At 39.0% G+C, this 21992-nt stretch overlaps 1 protein-coding gene across 1 annotated transcript in view; it reads right to left on the bottom strand.

The window, feature by feature from the left end:
- Window positions 1-8696: 8696 nt before the first annotated feature.
- LOC136882352 (THAP domain-containing protein 1) overlaps window positions 8697-21992 on the bottom strand; it is a 48251-nt gene continuing 34955 nt past the window's right edge. Inside the window, exon 6 of the transcript XR_010861149.2 lies at window positions 8697-11654. The gene's annotated coding sequence lies outside the window, so the exon portion shown is untranslated. The remainder of the gene's footprint in view (window positions 11655-21992) is intronic.

Below are 21992 nucleotides of genomic sequence, written 5' to 3'. Positions count from 1 at the left end.
CTCTAGTGAACAGTATTACACTTTCGCTAAGCCTTCGTGAAACATAGGTCTAGAGTCTAATCCTGACTTGTGTTTTGTGTCTGCTAACAACTGCACCCCTCTACCAGTTACGTGGAAAGTTCTCTCCAGCTTTCCTCATAGCCAGCACCGGCCAGTTGTAATAGAGATCGGAATAAAAGTCCCTATTATTTCAACTACTCCTCATCCATGCTGGAACTTCCGAAAGGTAAACTGGCCTGCTTTTACTGAACAGCTTGATAAGGTATTGGGATGGATTCCCCCAACAAGTGACAACTATGAGAGATTCACAGGTGCTGTAATAAGCACAGCAAAGAAGTTTATACCTAGGGGTTACTGAAAGGAATATATTCCTGGATGGAGCGAAGCTAGCGAAGAACTGTATCAAGAATTCCAACCAACTGAAGACAAGAACACAGCTGAACATCTATTACACAGCATGGACACTGCTCGCCGACAGAAATGGACAGAAACAGTTGAAAACCTCGACTTCAAACATTCAAGCAGGAAGGCATGGTCCTTGTTAAGGAAATTAGGAGATGGGAGCCGAGTAGCTCGAGACATTATTCCTATAAACCCCAACAAAGTTGCATCTCATATCGTATCAAGTTCAAATGCTCCTAAAGATCGCGACCATACCACTGCAATCAGAAGGGAAATCAGAGCCTTGAAAACAGACAGTCTTGAGGGCAGCAGATTTTTTTGTCCATTCTCTCGAGAGGAAGTTGCTATGGCTTTAAAAGATGTGAAATCAGGAAGAGCCCCTGGTTTCGATGGCATTCACTCAGAATTTTTAGAGCATGTTGGGAAATATGCAATGATCTGGTTAGCCAAGTTCTACTCCAATATCTTAGAAACAGGGTCCATCCCTCGACTTCTGAAACAGACAAAGATCATCGCCATTCTCAAACCAGGTACATCTTGTAAAAATCCTCAAAGCTACCGCCCAATTGCACTTCTCAGTGTGGTTTACAAATTACTGGAGAGACTTCTTTACAATAGAATTGGCTCAGTAGTTCTTGACAATCTACCCATTGAACAAGCGGGCTTTCGCCCAAATCGAAGTTGCACAGACCAGGTTCTCTCTCTGACTACACATATTGAAGCTGGTTTTCAAAATCAACTAAAAACCTCAGTTGTGTTCATGGACCTTACTGCAGCATACGATACAGTATGGAGACAAGGACTCATCTACAAACTGCTTCGAGTAATACCTTGCAAGAAAATTGCCAAGCTCATCGAAAACATGCTTATAGACAGGAGATTTCGTGTAATTTGGGGAAACAAGACAAGGAAAGGATCCGTAATAACAGTCTTCCTCAAGGATCAGTACTAGCACCTCTGCTGTTTAACTTATATCAGACTTACCGAAAACAGCCTCTAAAGCATTTGGTTATGCGGATGACTGGGCATTTGCAACGCAGGGCAAATCTATGGAGAACACCGAAGATACGCTGACAGCTGATCTCGCCACTTTAGATCAGTACTTTCGTAAGTGGAGACTTAGGCCAAGTTTGAGTAAAACTGAAGTCTCATGTTTCCATTTCAACAACAAACTGGCCCACTGTGAACTTAATGTCAAATTCCAGAACGAGAGACTTCCTCACAACAAACACCCAAAATACCTCGGAGTAACCCTTGACAGAACACTGTCCTTCTAAAATACCTCGGAGTAACCCTTGACAGAACACTGTCCTTCAAGGAACATCTGAAGATGACAAAAGCTAAACTCCAGTCACAGAACAATATCATCCACAAACTGTGTGGCACCACCTGGGGTTCTTCTGCTGCAACCTTACGAACTTCAGCCCTTGCCCTTGTCTTCTCAACTGCAGAATATTGCTCTCCAGTCTGGCTGAATAGCTGTTACACAAAACTGGTTGATACACAGCTAAATCATACTTTGCGCATTATTTCAGGAACCATAAAATCTACCCTCACTTCTTGGCTACCAGTTCTGAGCCATATTCCTCCACCTCACCTACGTGCCTTGTTGCACGAGTACCAGAAGCTGTCGAGGAATTCCAATCTGCCAATTCATGGAGATATACCCTACGCCTTGAACAACAGACTTCGGTCCAGACATCCACCAATAAGGACTGCCAAAATCCTGGTTGACAAATCCAGCCTGCAGCAGGATTGGTTTCAAGAATGGACTTCTATGGCTCCAGCTGAGTATCAGAACTTTCCCTGTATAACAAGTATACCAAAAGGATTTGACCTACCTCACAAAACCTGGACAACCCTCAATCGTATCAGGACAGGCCATGGAAAGTGCGCTGACTTCCTCTATAAATGGGGCAAACTTCCCTACCCGGAATGTAGCTGCGGCGCCCCTAAGCAAACAGTTCATCATATAGTGGAACAGTGCCCCCTGAGTGCTTATCAGGGTAGCCCAGAAGACTTTCTTGACCCAAGTCCTTCTGTATAGACTATTTGCAGAGCTTGATGGTGAAATTGTAACCTACATAGTGTACTGTATATTTAATTTGTGATTGTGGGTTTTTATTTTTAATGTCATGCGCTAAATAATAATAATGATAATTCAAAGAAGTGCTTATTTTGCTCATATTGAAAATATCATCTTGAGTTTCATATCTGATGAGAGGCAATAATTGAGGTTTCCACAGAATTTTGAAAGCTAGAGCTGAGTGTAAAATTAGCATCAGAAAGTTTTACGTTCCTAAGATCGATTTTGCTGCTGAGGACCATTTTGATATAATTTCATGGCAGGAAAAGATTCAACATCTGTTTGAACGCCACTTTATAGCACTATTAGGGATTTGATAACTCAAACAATGTTACCTGTTTTCATTCCATCCCATTGCACAGCAAGGAAATAGCATTCCAACTTTAAACAAAGACCTTCCTACAGAACAAGACAGGACTGCTTTGACAAACACATGTGAAAACTGCATTCAGCATCCACAGCAGCAGTGGACTGCCAGTATCAGACAGACTGCAGTTTGCTACAGGTTGTAACTATAATTAAAGTCACTCTTATCAGAATATTTTTCAAGCTTCAGTTTAATATGAAATTACCTCAGCACGGTTAGCCTTGTATGTGCAATGTATGGACATTCAATGGATCAAAAATCAATTAAATCTTATTTTCATTTTCCAAGACACTTGAACGGATATGCATACTTTACATATGCACATTTTCTTATTCCTGACTGACTGAAATTGGGCTGCATTTAATTACATTTTATGTACTTCTGTGTTTCTTCTGCTGGCCCCATAGTCTAGGAGTACTGTGCTTGCCGTTCATCCAAAAGTCTCAAGTCCTATTCCCAGCCAGGTCAAGAATTTTTGCTTGGACCCAAGGTTGGTTCGAGTACCACTCAGCCTATGTGATTTCATTTGAGGAGCTATCTGGTGGTGAGTTGGCAGCCCCAGTCTAGATCGCCAAGAATAACAGCTGAGAGAATACGGCACAACAACCATGTCTGTCTGTCAGGTCATCAGCCCAGAGGCTGGTTGGATCCTCAAATAGCACCACCAAAGGTTATGCGGTTATAACGAAACCGCAAAAACCAATGGCAGCACCAAAATGAGGCGTACTAGGCAAGACGAGGAGTGAGGTAGTTTGCCATTGCTTTCCTCACTGGGTCAGAAAGTGCTATTGCAGCACGACTGACCCTATGAGCAACACTTTTCATAACACTTAGATGCATTAGTCGTGCTCTGAATGTCATTACTCAGCACCACCCATGCCCCAGCAGCTTCCATATTGTCACAGCCATGGATGAGACTGGGACTTCGGTGGAAGCTACACTTTACTCTGGCCTGTGCCAGGAGATGGATACAAAAGTACTGTATCCATCAAGAAATGGCACCAGGCAAACCATGTATCACCTCGTAAAATGCAGGCCTTCGAGCAGAGCAGTGACTACTTGGTAGGCACATCAGGGCTGTTGCATAATGGGGTTTTTTGTTTGTTTGTTTATTTACTTCCTCTCTTTGCTCATTCAGCCTGTATTTATATTCATTACTGTGCATCTCTATGGAGGTTTGTCATATGATATATTATATTCATACGTAATAAATTTCATATCATTAGTCAAAATCAATAAAGTTAAAGCAAGACATTAATTACAGATGCATGAAGCAAGCAAGTGCAAGATAAGTAAAGATTTGGATGTTCAACACTCATCATGATCACATGTCTTGTGTAAGTTCTCAGTTTTCTTACAATTTGAAGAATGCACTTCACAGAAGACCAGGTGAAATACTTATAATACTAACAATTGAAGAATCTTCTTGAATTCATTCAGCTGAAACAAGTACCTATGAACGGAATAATGTTGATGGCAAAGTGTTGAGATGTTCATTTGTTTCCAATATGGATCATTGAAAAAGTCGAAAGAGCAAAAGCAAAGAAATAGAATAGACTGATAATGGTCTTTAGCAAGACCAAAACTAGTTTCATCAAATATACGTAACTTTTTAAAGGTTACGATAAATAGTATTGATTAGGTGTAAACCTTTAACTTTTATTTTACATGATACATGTAAAGAGAAAAATATGTGTTAAGATGAACACAAATTCCTAGCCCCTGAGCTAGAGAAATCAACCAGTTAAAATTCCAAATCAGCCTGGAATGGAACCTCTGAATCAAAGGCCACTTAAACCGACCGTTCGGCGAACTACTCCCTATTCTATGAAAGAGCACAAGTCCAGGAAAAAGCACATAATATATTGGTTTTGCCACTGCAGAAATGAATATTTATTCCCATCACATTCTTTTGTGATTATCATCTGAAATTACAGTGAATAAAAAAAAAAATCAAGCCCCATGATCCTAGAGTCTTCATAGGTCTTGGCCTGCCAAGTGACCACTGCTTGGTTTGAAGGCTTGAAGATTACAAGGTGACAAATCCTCTTGACTGTTATTCTTGGCTTTTTTTATACCGGGGTTGTTAACACACGATCATATAACTCAATTGTAATTGTGTAGGTTGAGTGGATTTCAAACTAACCCTCAGTTCCAGGTAGAAATCCCTTACCTGGTTGGGAATAGAACCTGTGGCCTCTGGATGAAAGAGAGGCCCAGAACCTGCTAAAATATAACTGCAATGCCATCAGATCCCCTTACACTGAAACATTTTGTTATTAACATCCATAAATTATCATAGAAAACCTTCAGAAACTGACATCACTCCACATCTGCTAGATGACAGCACCATCAGTGTCCACTTAACATAGTACTCTCCTATCTTGTTCTAGTATAAGGTCCTTGCTATCAAGAATACACGATTCCTGGACAAGCCAGGAATTTCAACCTTCACTGGTTAATTTCTTTAGGCTGGCTGTAAGGATCCACAAGGATACCTAATAATTTTAAATGCCATACAGATCAGAACATCAACCACTTTTATTGCTTTTTATTGCTAAATATGACATACAACAATAGTACCTATTTACAAAGAGAATGGAGATCTCCAGGACTGTTCTAACTACAGGGGGATAAAACTAATGTCTCATATGATGAAAATCTGGGAGAAGATTGTTGAGAAAAGACTTCAAGAAGGAACTGTAATCGGGGATGAGCAGTTTGGTTTCATGCCTGGGAGAAGTACCACTGACGCAATTTTTGCTCTCCGACAAATCATAGGGAGGCACAAGGCGAAAAGTAAAAGGTTACACATGGTCTTTATAGACTTTATAGACTTAGAGAAGGCCAATGATAGAGTCCCACATCAGGAAGTCGAGATGTTTTAGGACCAGGGCAGTACTGAAAAAGTTTGTAAGATTTATCCAGGATATGTACGAAGGAGCTAGAATGAAAGAAGCAGTATAGGGTTGACTGGATGGATACCAGTTCAAGTTGGGTTGCATGAGGGGTCCTCACCGAGTCCATACATATTTAACCTTGTGATGGATGTCTTACCTGATGGTGTATGAAGTAAAGCACTGTGGTGCATGATGTTTGTTGATGATATTGTTTTTTGTAGCACCAGTAGGATAGAATTGGAAGAGGGGCTGAAAGGCTTGAGAAAATCCTTGAAAGACAGAGCCTTAAAAATTAATAGAAAGAAAACCGGATACCTGTGCCTTGGAGGTGAGGGGAATGAATTGTTAGAGATGGATGGTACATGATTAAAAACAGTGGATGGTTTCAAATATTTAGGATCTTTTATGTCTAAGGATGGCAACCTAAACACGCAGATTAACCACAGAGTGCAGTATGCCTGGATGAATTGGAAAATAATGTCTGGCATCCTGTGTGACAAAAGACTAGGCACAAGGGTTGAAGGAAAAGCCTACAAGACAGCAGTAAGGCCAGTCATATTGTATGGTGCAGAGACTTGGGCAACAACAAAGACATAATGCAATAAATTAGATGTTGCAAGATGAGGATGCTAAGATGGATGAGTGGTGTCACTAGAATGGACCACATCAAAAATGAGAAAATCAGAGGAATAGTTAAAGTGACAGAAGTATCTTAGAAAATACAGGAGAGAAGACTGCTATGGTATGGACACATTATGTGAAGAGATGAAAGCTATCTAGGGAGGAGAGGAGTGGATATGTGGATGGGACTAGAAATAGGAGGAGACCAAGAAGGAGGTGGACAGACAATGTACCAGAAGATCTGAAGGAGAAGAAATTAGGGAAAGGTGATGAGTTGGATAGGATAAAGTGGAAAAGACTTGCCAGAAACATCAACATTGCTTGAAGCGGGATAAGATGGTGAAGAAAAAGAAGAAGAAGTACTTTCAATCATTAATGGTACAAAATATGTTATTTCAAACAAATGTTGAAAAAATATGGAAATTCATTACTTAATTAACATGAAGCTAACACACACAGTTCATCCATCCATTATCTAAAGGCTAAGGCTTGTTGCTGCAGCCACATCTCACAGTCTTCAGAAGTCCTTTTCATCGTGACATAGGAAGCAAAACCCAGCTGAGTGATTATGTTCCTAAGGTATGAGAGACGTGGTCTTACTCTTGACTTCTTCCCTGGGACCTTGCCATCAAAGAAATTCTGGAGAAAGGTGTCATGTCACAGGACATGTCCAAGAAATTGAGCTTTTCTCTGCTCTATTGCATAAATTAAGGTCCGTTTCTCATTAACGTCATTCAAGATTTTGATATTAGTCTTCTTTTCTGTCCAACTCGTCTCTGCCAGTCTTCTCCAGAACCACATTTCTGCAGCTTCTAGTAGTGATTGTGCTTGTTTTTCCAAAGTCCACATCTCACAACTGTAAGTTAGCACACTTCAAACAAAGGTTTTAACAAATTTCTTCCTCATTTCAATTCCTATGTGCTTATTCAACAATAAATTTTTCCTGCTTTGAAACACTGGTTTTGCCATAGCAAAAAAAGGGGAACTAAAAATCATATTTCATGAAACATTAAAAACATTTCCTTTTGTGACAGATTAATAAGCAACCACGTTAACTATGTCATACTATGCCATAGTACTGTAAAGCATAACTCATCTACTGAATGCTCCTTTCTCTGCCAGGGTGTTGGAAGAATGCTAGACGATCCTTGAAAATTGTGATAGAGAAAATTTTCAAAAACAACTACCAGGGAAAACACCAATTCGCCAATGAGTGGACATGTACAGGACAAATTCAGCAGAAAACTCAAAACAAAGGGAAGTCTGGAAGGCAGAGACTGAGATGTCAACTTTCAAGAAAGGCAATTCATAATGCAGCCGTTAGGACACGGCGGGGGGAGGGAGTTGTAGCGACCATAGAACTATTTTTTTCCAAGATCTTATTAACTTACATATCATTTAAGAATCAATGAACAACATTCAGTTCAACCAGATCTAACATATCCAAAGATTGGTATATAAAGAGTGTATGATTCTTACCTGCTAAAGTAACAGGTGATCTGCAGTACATATCTGAGTGGAGGTTGAAGGATCGTTTCTTTTGCTGAGTACTGTAGTTGCTCCCTTAGCAGCTTGTATTCCTGTTTCGTAAACATACACTGGTGACATGCTTTTTCTTTTGATATCATGAGCATCCTCTGCACTAACAGAGCACTTAACAGTTCAAAGTTCATATTAGCAAGGAATTCAGTCTTGTTCTTTCTTATCATATGGCGCACCTGAAAAATCGCAGATACACATACTACAAAACACGTGTGAATGAGATTTTTAGGAACGCAGAAAAACAGGGCCATTCATTTGAGTATTCCTCGCTAAATTTTTAAACTACTTTGGTTTATTACCAGCGTCACTAGTTACGGTATCATCACACCTATTTTCCTGCACAAGAAATCACTTCATTATTTCAAACCTTTTGCATTTCATTACACACGAATAGCATATATCCTAGAAGAGCAATACATGTTAATTTGGAAACCAAAACCGCAATAAATACTTCTTCAACAGTCATGCACACAGTATTCACTATGAAAAGGAGTTCGTCACCACTTTGCCGCCAAAATAAAGACAAAAGAACGCGCAAACTTGCATGGAAGTCTGATCATGTGAGAAACAAAGACAACATCTCCGCAAGGTATACCACTTCTCAGGTGCCTATTTTACTGGTACTGGAAGCACACACTGCGTTCAGTGCGTGAAAACTCGAAATATTCTTAAACGAGGGACAAGGAGTATAAATGATTACTGAGAAATCCGAAAATATATTCTGAGAAGTCAAACTGTAATGGCATTCCTTGTGTATCCTTTTGAACACTTCATACATAGTTAGATTTAAAAAAACAACAAAAAATCGTAATTTTTGGTGTGTGATTCATAAAGGCGTACTTACGATGGGTAATTCGTAATTATTACGATTGAATCGTAATAGTTGGCATCTCTGCAGAGAACCACAAGGGAAAAATGATGATAGGTGACAAGCACCGCTTACATCCTCACATACAAAGTGTGTGTCAGATATCAAGAGAACTTGGTACAGCATGCAGTAGTAATCAACAGAAGATTGGAAATATAGGGGCGTACTCATATCAAATTCAGGTATTCCATATGCCACTAAAGCCAGGCATCAGAACACAAGTTCATATGCATATCTTATGTTCATTGTGCATCAAGATCCTGAATACCTTCAAAATTGGTCCTGGTCTGAGGAATGAGATGTCCTACTTTGTCACCATGTCAATGAGCAATATGCTCATTTTGTTGGTTCACAGAAACTGGATGAATATTATGGAGACCATTTCAGAGAAAGTAACAGTGTGGGCCACTGTGTCTTCTCGCCATCTCACTGTTGCACACTCCATTGAGGATCCACATGAAAAAGAATGAACTCCACATCAGAAGTGTACAGGGTTCATATTATTAAACATTTTCAGGGGGATTGGAAACAATTTTGTGCACTGTACAATCTTCATAAGGACAAACAACACAAAAGATGGGGTGAATTCCAATACTGATCATGTGTATGGGTAACTACTCCCAACAGCTATTTCGAGATTGGCTGATTTCTAGAAATTCCAATTTTTCGCATTCATTATGAAGTCTTGAACTGTTGTTATATGATTTTTGTCAGCATACCATAAGAATAGTGCTTCATATCAATTTCTTAATATCTACATAACTTCTTGAAACAATCGCAAGAGTTTTGCACAGTATAACCAGAGAGCAGTGTGATGCCATGGTCACTAGGATGATAAGCCATGTGGAACATGTATGAAATGGTGGTAAACATATAGAATACAGGTGCATAACACAAAATCATTGTGTTCAGAATGTTACACAGCATTTTGGTTATTTCTTGTGACCTATCCTATACCTAAAGTTCTGTCCAATACCTTCAAGAAACTTTGCAACTATTGCAAACAAAATTAATTAGAACCTGGATTAAGTATGGATTGAGTGGTTAAAGAATGATGCAGGATCCGCCTTGGATCCCGTACCACAAGTAAAAAAAATCCTTTACTTTCCCATTGGTAGCAATGTTGTACTGCTTGCAAACAATTTGTCACTGTGCATAAAAATAACATAGTGTGTTCTCAAAGCTGGACATTGGCAACCTAGTCATTGCCCCTGCTAGGCCAGGGGTCACTCCTGGAATTTACTTGCAGTGGGTTGGCGAGTTCTGCTCCATGCCGCCTATAGCCAAAGTTTGAAGTTTTGACCACATCCAATGTTATTTCCAACGGCTGTTTCTCTTTCAACATCCGATGAGCATTGACATAACAAAATTATTTTATAACCAAACATTCAGTGGTTTCATACTTCTCAACATGATTGCCAAAACAATTCACGGATTTGTCATATGGTGACACCAGCTTTCCAATGCCCCCTGCAGAGAAGTCTGCCACCAGTGAGGTTATGTTTGTCTGGACAGCCTCCTGCTCCATAAAGTCCACCAACAAGACACCTTTATGGTCCAAAATAAAGCAGTGGCTAATGAATTCCCGTTGCTCAGTGTTTGGAGGAGGAGGAGGATGCATCTACTGCTTAAACTGCTCTCGGTTTCTGGAGTGTCATACAGGACTCAAGTTTCATCGCCAGTAATGATAGACTTTAAAAACTCTTTCCCATCACTATGGTAACATGTGAGAAACATTACGGTTGATGTCATTCACTGAGTTTAGTGATCGTCAGTCAAAACTGTTGGGACCCAATATGAACAAAGTAGAGCCACAATTGTGTTCAGAAAAGACCTTAAATGTCTGGGAATGCTGTAGAATGTTCACTGATCATAAACTTCCATTTGTGGCAGACAAACAAAGAACTTCCAGAGGCTGTCCAGACGCACATTACCTCACAGGCGGTAGACTTATTAGCAGAGGGCATCGAAAACCTGGTGTCACAATACGACACATGCCTAAACTGTATTGGCGATTTTGTGGAAAAATAAGTATGCAACTACTAAACTTTTAGTGATAAAATCATTTTGTTAAGTCAATGTGCCTTTTTAATAGCCCAAAAAATCCTTCATATCTTAGAGGATCTCAGGGAATACCTCGCTTTAACATGGCTAGGCCGTACACCGCTGTGTGTACGGAGATGTCTACTGAATGAAAGCTCGTCAATAAACTTCCTAGAGCACTCTGAACACGAATAGTTTCCCGCAGTGTGTAAAAGGAGATGTCTGTCTAGGGAGCTTTTAAATTTAAACCTTCTGGAACACTTTGAACATAAATGCGGCCTGTCAGCATTATGAATAGCTAGATGTCGCTGAAGTGCATGCCTCTTGGTAAATGCTCTGCCACAGATCGAACAAAGGTGTCGTTTCAGCCTAGCATGCCTTAATATATGTACCTTCAAGTAACCACGTCTTTTAAATGACTTGAGACATATATTACAAGAATAAGGCCTCTCCCATGAATGAACTTGCGCATGCTGTGTAAGACACATTTTGCTTGCAAATGATCTTTGACAGATGTCGCAAGAATAAGACTTTTCTCTGGAGTGTACTATAGAATGCTCTTTCAGACGCATTTGACTATGAAAGACTTTGCTGCACTGATTACAAGAATACAGATCTACATTTATGATTGCACACCGATCTTCATTTTGGGTAGGTGAATCAAAATATTGCCATTTCTGATCACATTCTGGTTCACATTTTTCCAACAAAGTTTGTATTTTCAATTGATGGTTACAACAGTTCTCGGATCTGTTGATCCCATTCGCTTCAGTTTTAAAATTATTCTTGAAAGTAATTTTTGAAATGGCAGATGAAGAATGAGTCCTGTGAAAGAAAAAAGATATTAATGCAGCAAAATACCCCAAAATACACAATTAATATATTGAAATCAGAGTAGGTTTTAAGTCTGGCAAGTATACTGACAGAGGAAGCCTGGATGGAAAATGACAGGAGCAATGACTGCATGGGAAAAAATGACATGAGAGGCCTTACACAAATAGAAGCAATGCTGGGCTCATGGAACCTTGTGATAATTACAAATGCATACCAGCCAACCTTCAAAAAACAAAACTCAGGAGTATGTGTACAAAATTTAGGAATAACACTTTTGTTAATAACATCAATATATTAAGAAAAGTACATAAGCCTACTTTCCTGCTGCTTCGAAATAAATCAAAGTGAGCAAACATGGAAAATGAGTCATTCAAGAAAAATATATCAAGAGATACAGAAAACCCAGAACAAATTTTGGAATCTGAATTCATTTACATCTTAAACAGAATGATACAATGTTTATATGAATACATATATTCTCTCTTATTTAAAAAAGAATCCTTACAAGTAGCACTAAACTGCTGATCTTCTTGCAGTAAACAGGACACACATTAAATCATCAGAGAATAGTTCTATGTATACATCACCTGTACTTAACCATCCTATTTCATTCATTCATATCATTTTTGCCCTTATGGACAGTGTTTGAACTCAAATACCTCATGATGACACAATTTTCACTTCTTTCCCTTCTTCCTCTTCTCTTCCCAAAATCTCTTCATCCTTTGGCTGTGCTCCTGTTTCCTTTCTTCTGTCCACAATGTTCTTGTCTTCTTCTCATTTACTATAAATTTTGTATCTGAATTCTTTTCTATCTCCTATCATTTGCCTGTTGATCCCCACCTGCCTTAAGTCTTCCTCTATTTCATGATAACAATTTGTTTTCTTGCTTGAACTGCTTACTACATCAAAGATTTTCTTTGTAAGTCTCTTGTTGTCCATTCTCTGTATGTGCCCATAGAATGTTAGTCTGCATTTTCTGATCATGTCTGTGAGTCTGTCAGTGTGCTGGTACAGCTCTTTGGTAGGTTGTTTCATCCATATGCCATCTCTGTGTATTGGTCCAAATATTTTTCTGAGAATTTTACATTCTACTTTTTCTGTCTCTATGATGCCTGATGCTCCAATTGTGGTCATTTCTGATGCATACAAAATGCTTCCAGTAATACGCCTGTGTTGTTGTGTCTAAATTTGGCCTGTCTTGATATGTTTTTCTTATTATAATGCGACTATGTGAGTTTGTATGCTTTCTGGAGTTTTTCCGTTCATTGTATGTTAGGCGCCTTGTTTGATCCTCCTATTTGAATGCATTCCTCTAAATATTTAAATTTTTGACTCTTTTTATGGATCCATATACAGTATGCATGGTGTTCACATTGTTGTTCTGTCATTCCATGTATTGGGTCTTCTCATAAGATATCTGTAGTCCTGTTTTGGCAGCTATTTCATGCAAGCATTCCAGTGCTTCCTTTGCCTCCTGTATATTATTGCTGAGTGTGACTATGTCATCTGCAAATGCCAGACATTTCATGAAGGTTTTTGCTTCACGTGTTCTTCCCAGCTGTATTCCTTTAACTTGTTCCTCCCACTGCTTGATCATTTTGTCTAACACCTTGTTGAACAAGATTGGTGAGAGCCCGTCTCCTTGTCAGACACCTGTGTGTATCTAGAAGGGTTCCGAAATTTCTCCCTTGAACTTGATCTTGGAGGTGGTGTCTGTAAGCGTCTGTTGTATAAGTAATCTGGTTCAATGCCATATTTTTCCAGGATGTCAAAGAGCATCTGTCTGTCTGTCTGTCTGTCTGTCTATAGAGTCGTATGCTTTTTTAAAGTCCCCAAAGGTAACTACAGTGTTTCTTGTTTGTTTGACTTTCAAAAGTGTTCTCAAGTTCCAGATCTGTTTGATGCATGACCTCCCTTTTCTGAAGCCTGCCTGGTATTCCCCTATTTGTGGATCTGCTTGTGGTTCTAGCCTGTTTAATAGCACCTTAGAGAAAATTCTGAACGCAAATGGTACTAGCGAAAAAACTCTAATTATTTGGATCTGCCTTTATCACCATTTGTATGTAATTGATGGATTAATGCACATTTCCATTCCTCTGGCACTTTCTCTGTGACCCAAATTTCTGTGATAATCTTATGGATTTTTTTTGTGATGTTTTTGTCTTGGAGCTTCCAGATCTCAGTGATAATACCATCCTCTCCTGCTGCTCTGTTATGTTTCATTTGTTTTATGATTTCCTCTATTTCTTCTATTGTGGGTGGATTAGAATCGGGGATGGATGTAGTTCTTTGGAATGTTAGTTTTTCTGTGGGTTTCTTACAATTAAGAAGTTTATCAAAGTAATGTTTGAGAATTTTACAATTTTCTTTCGTGTTTGTTTCCAGGGATCCATCTGTTCCTCTGAAGCAGAGGCTAGGAGGTTGATAGCCCTTAATATTTTCTTTGAGAGTCCTGTAAAAATTTCTTGTATTATTTCTCATGAAATCTTCCTCAATTTCTTTTAGCCTGTTATTGCCATATGCTCATTTTTCTCTTCTGATTTCCTCCAATGATTGTTTCTGAACTAAGAGAAATTCCTTCCATGTTTCTGATGTTCTGTTACTGCTGAACTTCTCCCATGCTTGTTTTCTTCTCTCAATGGCTTGATCACAAATTACCGTATGTTCACCATCTATGTTTTCGTTTTCTAGGAGGTTGTCCCCAGCGCATTGCCTTCTGAACTGCCTTCACAAGATCTGTTCAAGTGTCTGTTGAATGCCTATGAATTTCTCCAACGATTTCATCCCTATTTATCTTTAAGTATTCCGGATCAGGTTTGACTTTTGTTTTGCGCTGTCTTTTTCTGTCCTGGGATTGGCCTAATCTTAACTTGTAGTAAATAATGATCAGACCTGAAGAATCCTTTATGCGTTCTGACATTTAAAATTGCCCATGCATTTTTCTTGGAAATGGCCTTGGCTTTTGAAATCGCGTTGACAAAATTTCGAGGTTAAAATTTTGACAATATTTAATGAGGTGTTCCCAGTTTTTATTGATGCGAATGTGTGCCGAGTATGGGCCTGTTATTTGTCTGTATTTTCTCTCCTTACCTACTTCCACATTGAAGTCTCCCATTAAAATTTTCACATGTCCTTCTGGTATGTGGTTGGTTACCTCTTTCATGTCTTCCCAGAAGTCTTCAATTTCTTGTGGCTTTTTTCTGTTAAGGTCAATTGTAGGTGCATGTGCATTGATAATCGTGTATGCTTTATTACCTGATTTGAAGGAGAGTGTGGAGATACATTCTGACATGAAATTGAAGTATACGGTTATCCACGACTGATTTGTGTAATGCAAATCCTATACCAAACAATAATGGTGTGCCTCTTCTGACAGCAGGTTTACCTTTGTAAATCCTGTAATTTTCTGTGTTGAAATGGTTTTCATCTATGAAGCGTGTCTCTTAAATGGCAGGAATTTTGATGTGAAATTTTTCAAGCATGTCTGTGAGTTGTTTTAGTTTTCCAAGTTTGAAGAGTGTTTGCGAAGAGATTTTGAGAAGCTCCGACTCTTCTCTTCATGATGTTCCTGGTCCCCCAGAATCCAATGACCAGGAAAGTCCAGTGTGTTGACTGGGGCCGGGGGTAGCAAATTTCTTTACTTTTGTTCCATCATGATTATTTCAAGTTGGTTCTGGTGATCTTTAATAAAGATCACGGTAATTACAGACTTGATTGTTGAGATCAAGCCGTATTTCACTGCCGCACCAACTAGGAGAACTGACGCAGTTCACTGGTCGCTGGATACCAGAACAGACACCAGTGGATTTCTTGATGTTGTTATGTGTTTGGTCCGCGAGAGCTATTTTATTTCGCTCAAGTCTGCCGGCAAGGGATGAGGACCCTCCTATCTGCCACCTGGGATGCGTCACATCGGTATCACCTCTCTGCCTGCTACGACTACACAAATATATTAACAGAAAACATTTAAAATAAAAAAGTTATATGTAACACAACATGTAGAAGACACTGTTTTAACCAAATTAAATTTCTCTACGCTTGACTGTAACTGCTTCACAACATGTTTCTATTGCTACAAAGAAGTAGTTATGTCAATTTTATCTTCTTTAGAAAAATATTGCAAATATTCACCCTAAAGTTGCCTTCAAGTCTTGATTTTTATAGTTAACCATTGTTTCTACTTTTTGTTTACAATGTGTCTTACAATGCATCATCACACAGACAGGTCTTACAGTGATGATGGTACAGGAAGGAGCTAGAACTGGAAGAGGAACCAGTCTTAAGTAAGGTATCACCCAAGCATTTGCCTGGTGTGAAAATGGGAAGCCGTGGAAAACCACTTTTAGTCTTGCCAATAGAGGGGTTTGCACGCACTATCTCCCGAACACAACCTAACAGCTATATACGTGACCCAAGGCACATAGTCAACTTCCTTGGTTTAACAGAGTACTTGTCAAGCCATATGTTTTAAGTTCTCCAGTCATTGGCTTCAAATTGGGATTTCAGGAGAAAGAGTAGTGTATCAGAAATGCTAAAGGAACTTGGTTGGGAACCTTTAAGTAAGAGAAGGGAGAAAACTAGACTTATAGGATTATATAGAGCCTATACAGGAGAAGAAGCATGGAGAGATATCCGTGAGAGGCTTCAGTTGGAAAATAATTATATTGGTAGAACTGACCACAAGTACAAAATTAGAAGGAATTTTAGCAGAAGCGATTGGGGTAAATTTTCATTCATTGGGAAGGGCGTGAAGTAGTGGAACAGTTTACCAGGGGTAGTGTTTGATCCTTTTCCAAAATCTGTACAGATATTCAAGAAGAGAATAAACAACAACAGAGAAAATAAATGAAATGTTACAGGGCATTCGACCAGTGCAGGATATTGTAAATAAAAAATGTGTGTGATTAAATTAATTCCATCCCCTGGTCTATGGAGTTTGGACAGCCCAAGTAGGGGACTGCCTGTAGGGGTGAAGTACAGTGGGGACTTCGAGGGCCCTGGGACCGCTACGGTAGCTGTGAAGGCCCTTCAGGAACTCTGAAAAGTGGTGGCAAAAGGGGCTCTGGTTAAGACGCAGCAGGTCATTATGCTACTTATGTTCCAAAATGGGTAAAATATAAATATGTAAATAAATTCAATGTTAATTTTAATCTTATACCAGTTGTATATTATTATCAGAAGTAATTTCACATACTGTATATGAGTTGACTATGTTTGTAAGATATTATAAGTAGAATTTTATAAACAATATAAATTTATTAAGGATGATGTATGTGTTTAATAGAACAAATTATTAGCGTAAATTGTATAATATTGTATTCTAGGAAGATTTTCTTCGTCTCTTGTTAATTTAAAATTTAGTGCTTGACAATAATGTATTTTAGTGTACCATTTGCCACCGAGGTAGACACCTCATTTGCAAATAAAGAGATTTTGATTTGATTTGAAGTTGGAAAGCAACATTAAAAACATCAGTAATACTTCACTTAACCCAGGAGTGGTAGCGTGGGGTATTTTGTGACCTGGCGCAAATTTATTTTGTTCGATTGCACTTATTTTGAAACTTACAGACCTTGGTTGCCACATACCCCTCCCCACATTCCTTGCCTTTTGTATCAGGTCAGTGGCATTGCAGTGAAGGCTGTTTAATCTTAGAAAGAGGGATTGTTATCTAGCAGTGCAATATAGTGTCTCGTTAGACCCCCCCTCCACCAGTCCCATTTGTCGGAAGTAGGCTACACCAGCAGCAGAGTTGAGAGTACCCAGTGACTTATTTTGTAACAATGTTAGGAATTCAGTCAATCCCATATCAATGAAATGATTTATCAAGAGTGTGAGACAAGGGTGTTATGTCTTTTACAGTCTGTGGAGGATGATGAAGTTTTTGTGAGTGAGGATGAATTTATTAGAAGTAGTCGACTTTAACGGTGACAGAGTGCTAATGAAGAATGAAATATTAGTGATAATTAGGGGGCGGATTTCTATGACCTAAAAATGTATGAAATATGTATGCACTTATAACATAAAAATATGACCTATAAAATTCAAAATATGACTTAATGAATAGCATCTACGTTACATAGAAGCACTTTTATTACGATTGCTACAGGCTGCAATTAATTTAGAGCTTAAAAAATGTTTAATTCGTCAAAATCTTTAACCCAAAATCAACTAAAATGATGAATATTTCATGAACTCGTTAAGGTTACACTGCATACTCCTAGGCAAGGACGGATTCTGTGGAAGACATAAACACTACAGTTAATTTCACTGTTCAATATTCAATCAGTTTTAATTTATACACAAAACATATGTTATTTGAATGAAACATTCATACCTGATCTAGTCTCCATTATCAGAATTGTTGCAATTTATGACCACATGCATCTTAAGATTGTTGAATGAGAATCCCCTCCTGTTGTCGCTGAGTATAGTCTTGCAGCGAGAAAAACTTCTTTCGACATCACATGATGTAATGGGAGCGTACTTGAATAGAGTTAAATCACTTGGAGAAAATTCCTGGAAATCTGCAGATGAAGGGTTTCCACAAAGAATGTCACTTATTCCACGCAGGTACACAAGTCCGCTATTTTTTTCCAGTACATTTTCTAATTTTCTACACACCCTAGCTGCTATTGTTCCTTTCGCATGCTTTAATTCCTGTTCAATGCACTTTAGAACATCCAGTGCATCGCTTAGTTCTGCACCTGAAACTTCCAGTTGCGTGATTGCTCCAGATAAAGAATTAAAATTGGACTTTATGTAAGCCAGGTCCGCTTTTAATGTAGTGCTTGAAAATAAATCTTGAGTGGTTTTTATGGAGGACGATTCTGCAGGATCAAAAGACTTCACGATCTTCTCCACGACATCTAAGTTGTTGCAATAGTACACTGCAGCATCAAGCCAAGTCCCCCATCACGTTATAACTGGCTTGGGAGGTAGGGGTAGTGAAGGTGCTTCTTCTTGAAATTTCTGAACGCGAAGCGGAGCTTTGACAAACACTTTCTTACAGTTCGATATTAATTTACCAACTTCAGGGTAGATACTTCTAACTTCTTCAGCTGCCCTATGCAAGGCATGTGCAAGACATGTCACATGTATCATTTTCGGGTATAGCATTTTAAGTCCCTTGGCTGCCTTCACCATATACGGAGCAGCGTCAGTTACAAATAGAAAAACGTGCTCTCTCTTTGCCCTGTTTGGCCACAACAGATTCATTGAATTGTCGAAGAGAACTGCAATGGTGGAATGGTTTGTCTTCTCTAGCACTTCACATGTCAGGAGGAATGTATCTCCAGGCCGGTCTTCCTTCAGCGTGCCAACGATCACATTTGCTACATATCTTCCATCCACATCTGTGGTCTCGTTTATTGAAACCCATATCTTACTGTCTCCCATGCCACGCCTTATTATATCCAACATCTCTTCATAACAAGGGGTCAGATAGTCCTTCCTGAGAGTAGATTCGTTGGGAACAGGATGCTTTGTATATTTTTCAAGAAACTGTCTGAAGCTTCGGCTGTTAAGTTTCTTTAAAGGGATATTAGAAGAAACCATCATCTTGCAGAGATCTTGTGAAAATTGTGAACTCTGAGAACTTGATGTCGGGGTTTCGAATAGCAGACGTTGCCTATTTTCGAGTGCAGAATATCTAGTTACACAATTCTTATGTTTTACAGTATTACAGTGTTGTTGCACAGAGAAGCGTTTTTCGGCAGTAACTTTTACCTCACACAATTTACAGAATAATATCACTCCATCCGTACTGAATATGTTTTCACCGAACTTGCAAACAAAACTTCGCAACTTTCCACAAATTGAGACTTTCGTTTTAGGCATATTGAAAGCAAATGAACGACTGAAGCTCCCTAATGACCAAGGTCATTCAGTGTGTTGAAGGTGGAAGAGGGAAGGGGAAGGGGAAGGAGAAGGGGAAGGAGAAGGGGAAGGGGAAGGGGAAGGGGAAGGGGAGGGATAAGAACAATGACAAATAACTGCAGAATTACCTCTGCTTCCGTGTAAACGATTGCCCGGTTTCCAGGAATTGACCCAGCTAGCAAACAATAGCTCCTAGCTGTTAGAAACATTCCATATACACTACTTTATAATAGTTCTTCAGTAGTATATTCCAGTCTATCCTGAAAAATAATTTCTAGAGCTTATTCTCATTTTTATAATACGAAATTAAAATGAAAATTATCAAAATATGCCGTTATAATGATATTTTGTTGAAAATATGCCATGAAACTTAAGAAAGCCTAAATATGCATTTATATGCCCAATAAAACATGTTTAATTTTGATTATCATGCTTGGAAACGTGTTGAAAATGCAAGACTATAAGATATAATGTTAAGGGGAAAAATATGACTGGTCATAGAAATCCGCCCCCTAGTGATAATTATTTACCTCTTTCTCAACAGTTTTGGACCACAACAGGAAAGGATGATGTTACAAACTGGACAAAAGTACCTCCTGCTAAAAAGCACACATTGTCACTCATTTACTGTGAGTTTAACTCGTAGCAAGAAGTGCATCATTGCCTGAAGAATATTTGAGCACCTTTCTCACTGTACGAACCTGGAAATTGAGTCGGGAAATTATGTTCAGAAATGAATAACTTATCAAGATATTGATTGTCATGAAGAGGATAATTATTTCCAGTAGCGTAATTATTTTGGAAGGAACCCTCCCACCACCCAGGGATATACTGCAGGATTAGCATTACGTAATTAACAGGATATAAGCATGTCAGATGAATTATGCATGATAATGTATTTAATAAAAAATATTCCTAAGAATGACGAGATTTTACTTTAAATGCTGTGAAGCTAATTATTGGATATATACATTTATTTTTGATAAAATATCATGCTATTGAGTTAATAAATCTAATACATGAAAGGAAACCTTCAACCTGTTTTCCAGTCATTAACCGGGTAAGGGATGAAAGGAATGAAACCCCCATCTTGCGGCAAGGGTAGGAATTGTGCCAGCTGCCAAGGTCTGTCGCACTCCTCCGGGGCAATGATTAATGACCGACAGATAAAATGATAATGGAGAGTGTTGCTGGAATGAAAGAGACAGGGAAAACTAGAGTGCGTGGAGATAAATCTGTCCCGCCTCTGCTTTGTCCAGCACAAATCTCACATGGAGCGACTGGGATTTGAACCACGGAAACCAGCGGTGAGAGGCCGGCGCGCTGTCACCTGAGCCACAGAGGCTGCTTAATACATCAATATATCATTAATAAAAAATGAGTAATTTTGTTATTAAAGCTAGTCACAAAGTACCCCACGCCACCTCTCACGTTACACCAACGAGTGCCACCTGTCCAGGGTTAAATTGGGACAGCTGCCAGGTATGCATGTGTCTCTACACCACAAGTTTAGCAAGATACTGCATTCAACCTTGGAAACAGAGGGACTCTTAACTACTCTCCACTCCAAGTGCATACAACAGCCAGAATAGTATATTTAAGAGCAAACTGAAAGAGCAATAATTAAACTTTCCACACAGTGTTTACACACTTGTTAGCAAAAAAAAAAAATCTGTGCAATGAAAGAGCCACCACCAAGACACATAAGTGGGTACAGACACGGGACAAGGTAGAATAAAGAAAATATCAAAATACTGTACCATTATACCAAGTCAAGCATTTAGTGCAAGGTAACAAACACTTCTAGGATACACTTAGTAGAGAACTGGACAATCTGCAGCACAGCGACAGGCGGCAGTGCAGTTAGGAATGGAGGTAAACAGATATTAGATGTTCCCCTGAGAAAGATCCTGCCAAACTAATGCAACTGACACCCTGCTGGAAAATGGGTATTCTCAAGCTGCACTATGGAGGAAAGCTCACATTTGCACAATTTCCTGGACATGTCACTGCACCACCATTAGGGTTCATTCAATCACCAACAGTGAGGAGAAATAATAAGAAGAAGAAATGGCACCCCACATCATGACACCTATTTGTTGGGCCGAACAGAGATTTGGTTCACTCTGTCATCTAGTACGCCTAAAAATGGAACATAGGATCGTAAATGAAGCGATACTGAACCGAGTTGATAAGAGGAGAACAAATGGGCAAAATGTGACTAAAAAAAGGAGAGAGATTGGTATGATATATCTTGAGACACTCAAAACTTGTTCACTTATATCTTTCCAGAGAAGTGTAGGGGTAAAGAACAGTAGGGATCAACCCACGCATAAATTTGGCAAACACATCAGAGTAGATGTAGGATATAATGCCCTTTAAATCTTCAGCCCAGACATTATGCAATTTTAGAGAAACTCAAAAAAAAAATTATATTTGCACTGAGGC

Source organism: Anabrus simplex, chromosome 10 (assembly GCF_040414725.1).
Source record: "Anabrus simplex isolate iqAnaSimp1 chromosome 10, ASM4041472v1, whole genome shotgun sequence".
Taxonomy (NCBI): Eukaryota; Metazoa; Arthropoda; class Insecta; order Orthoptera; family Tettigoniidae; genus Anabrus; species Anabrus simplex.
The sequence above is the reverse complement of the archived record's forward strand: the minus strand, read 5'-3'. Positions and strand labels throughout refer to the sequence as shown.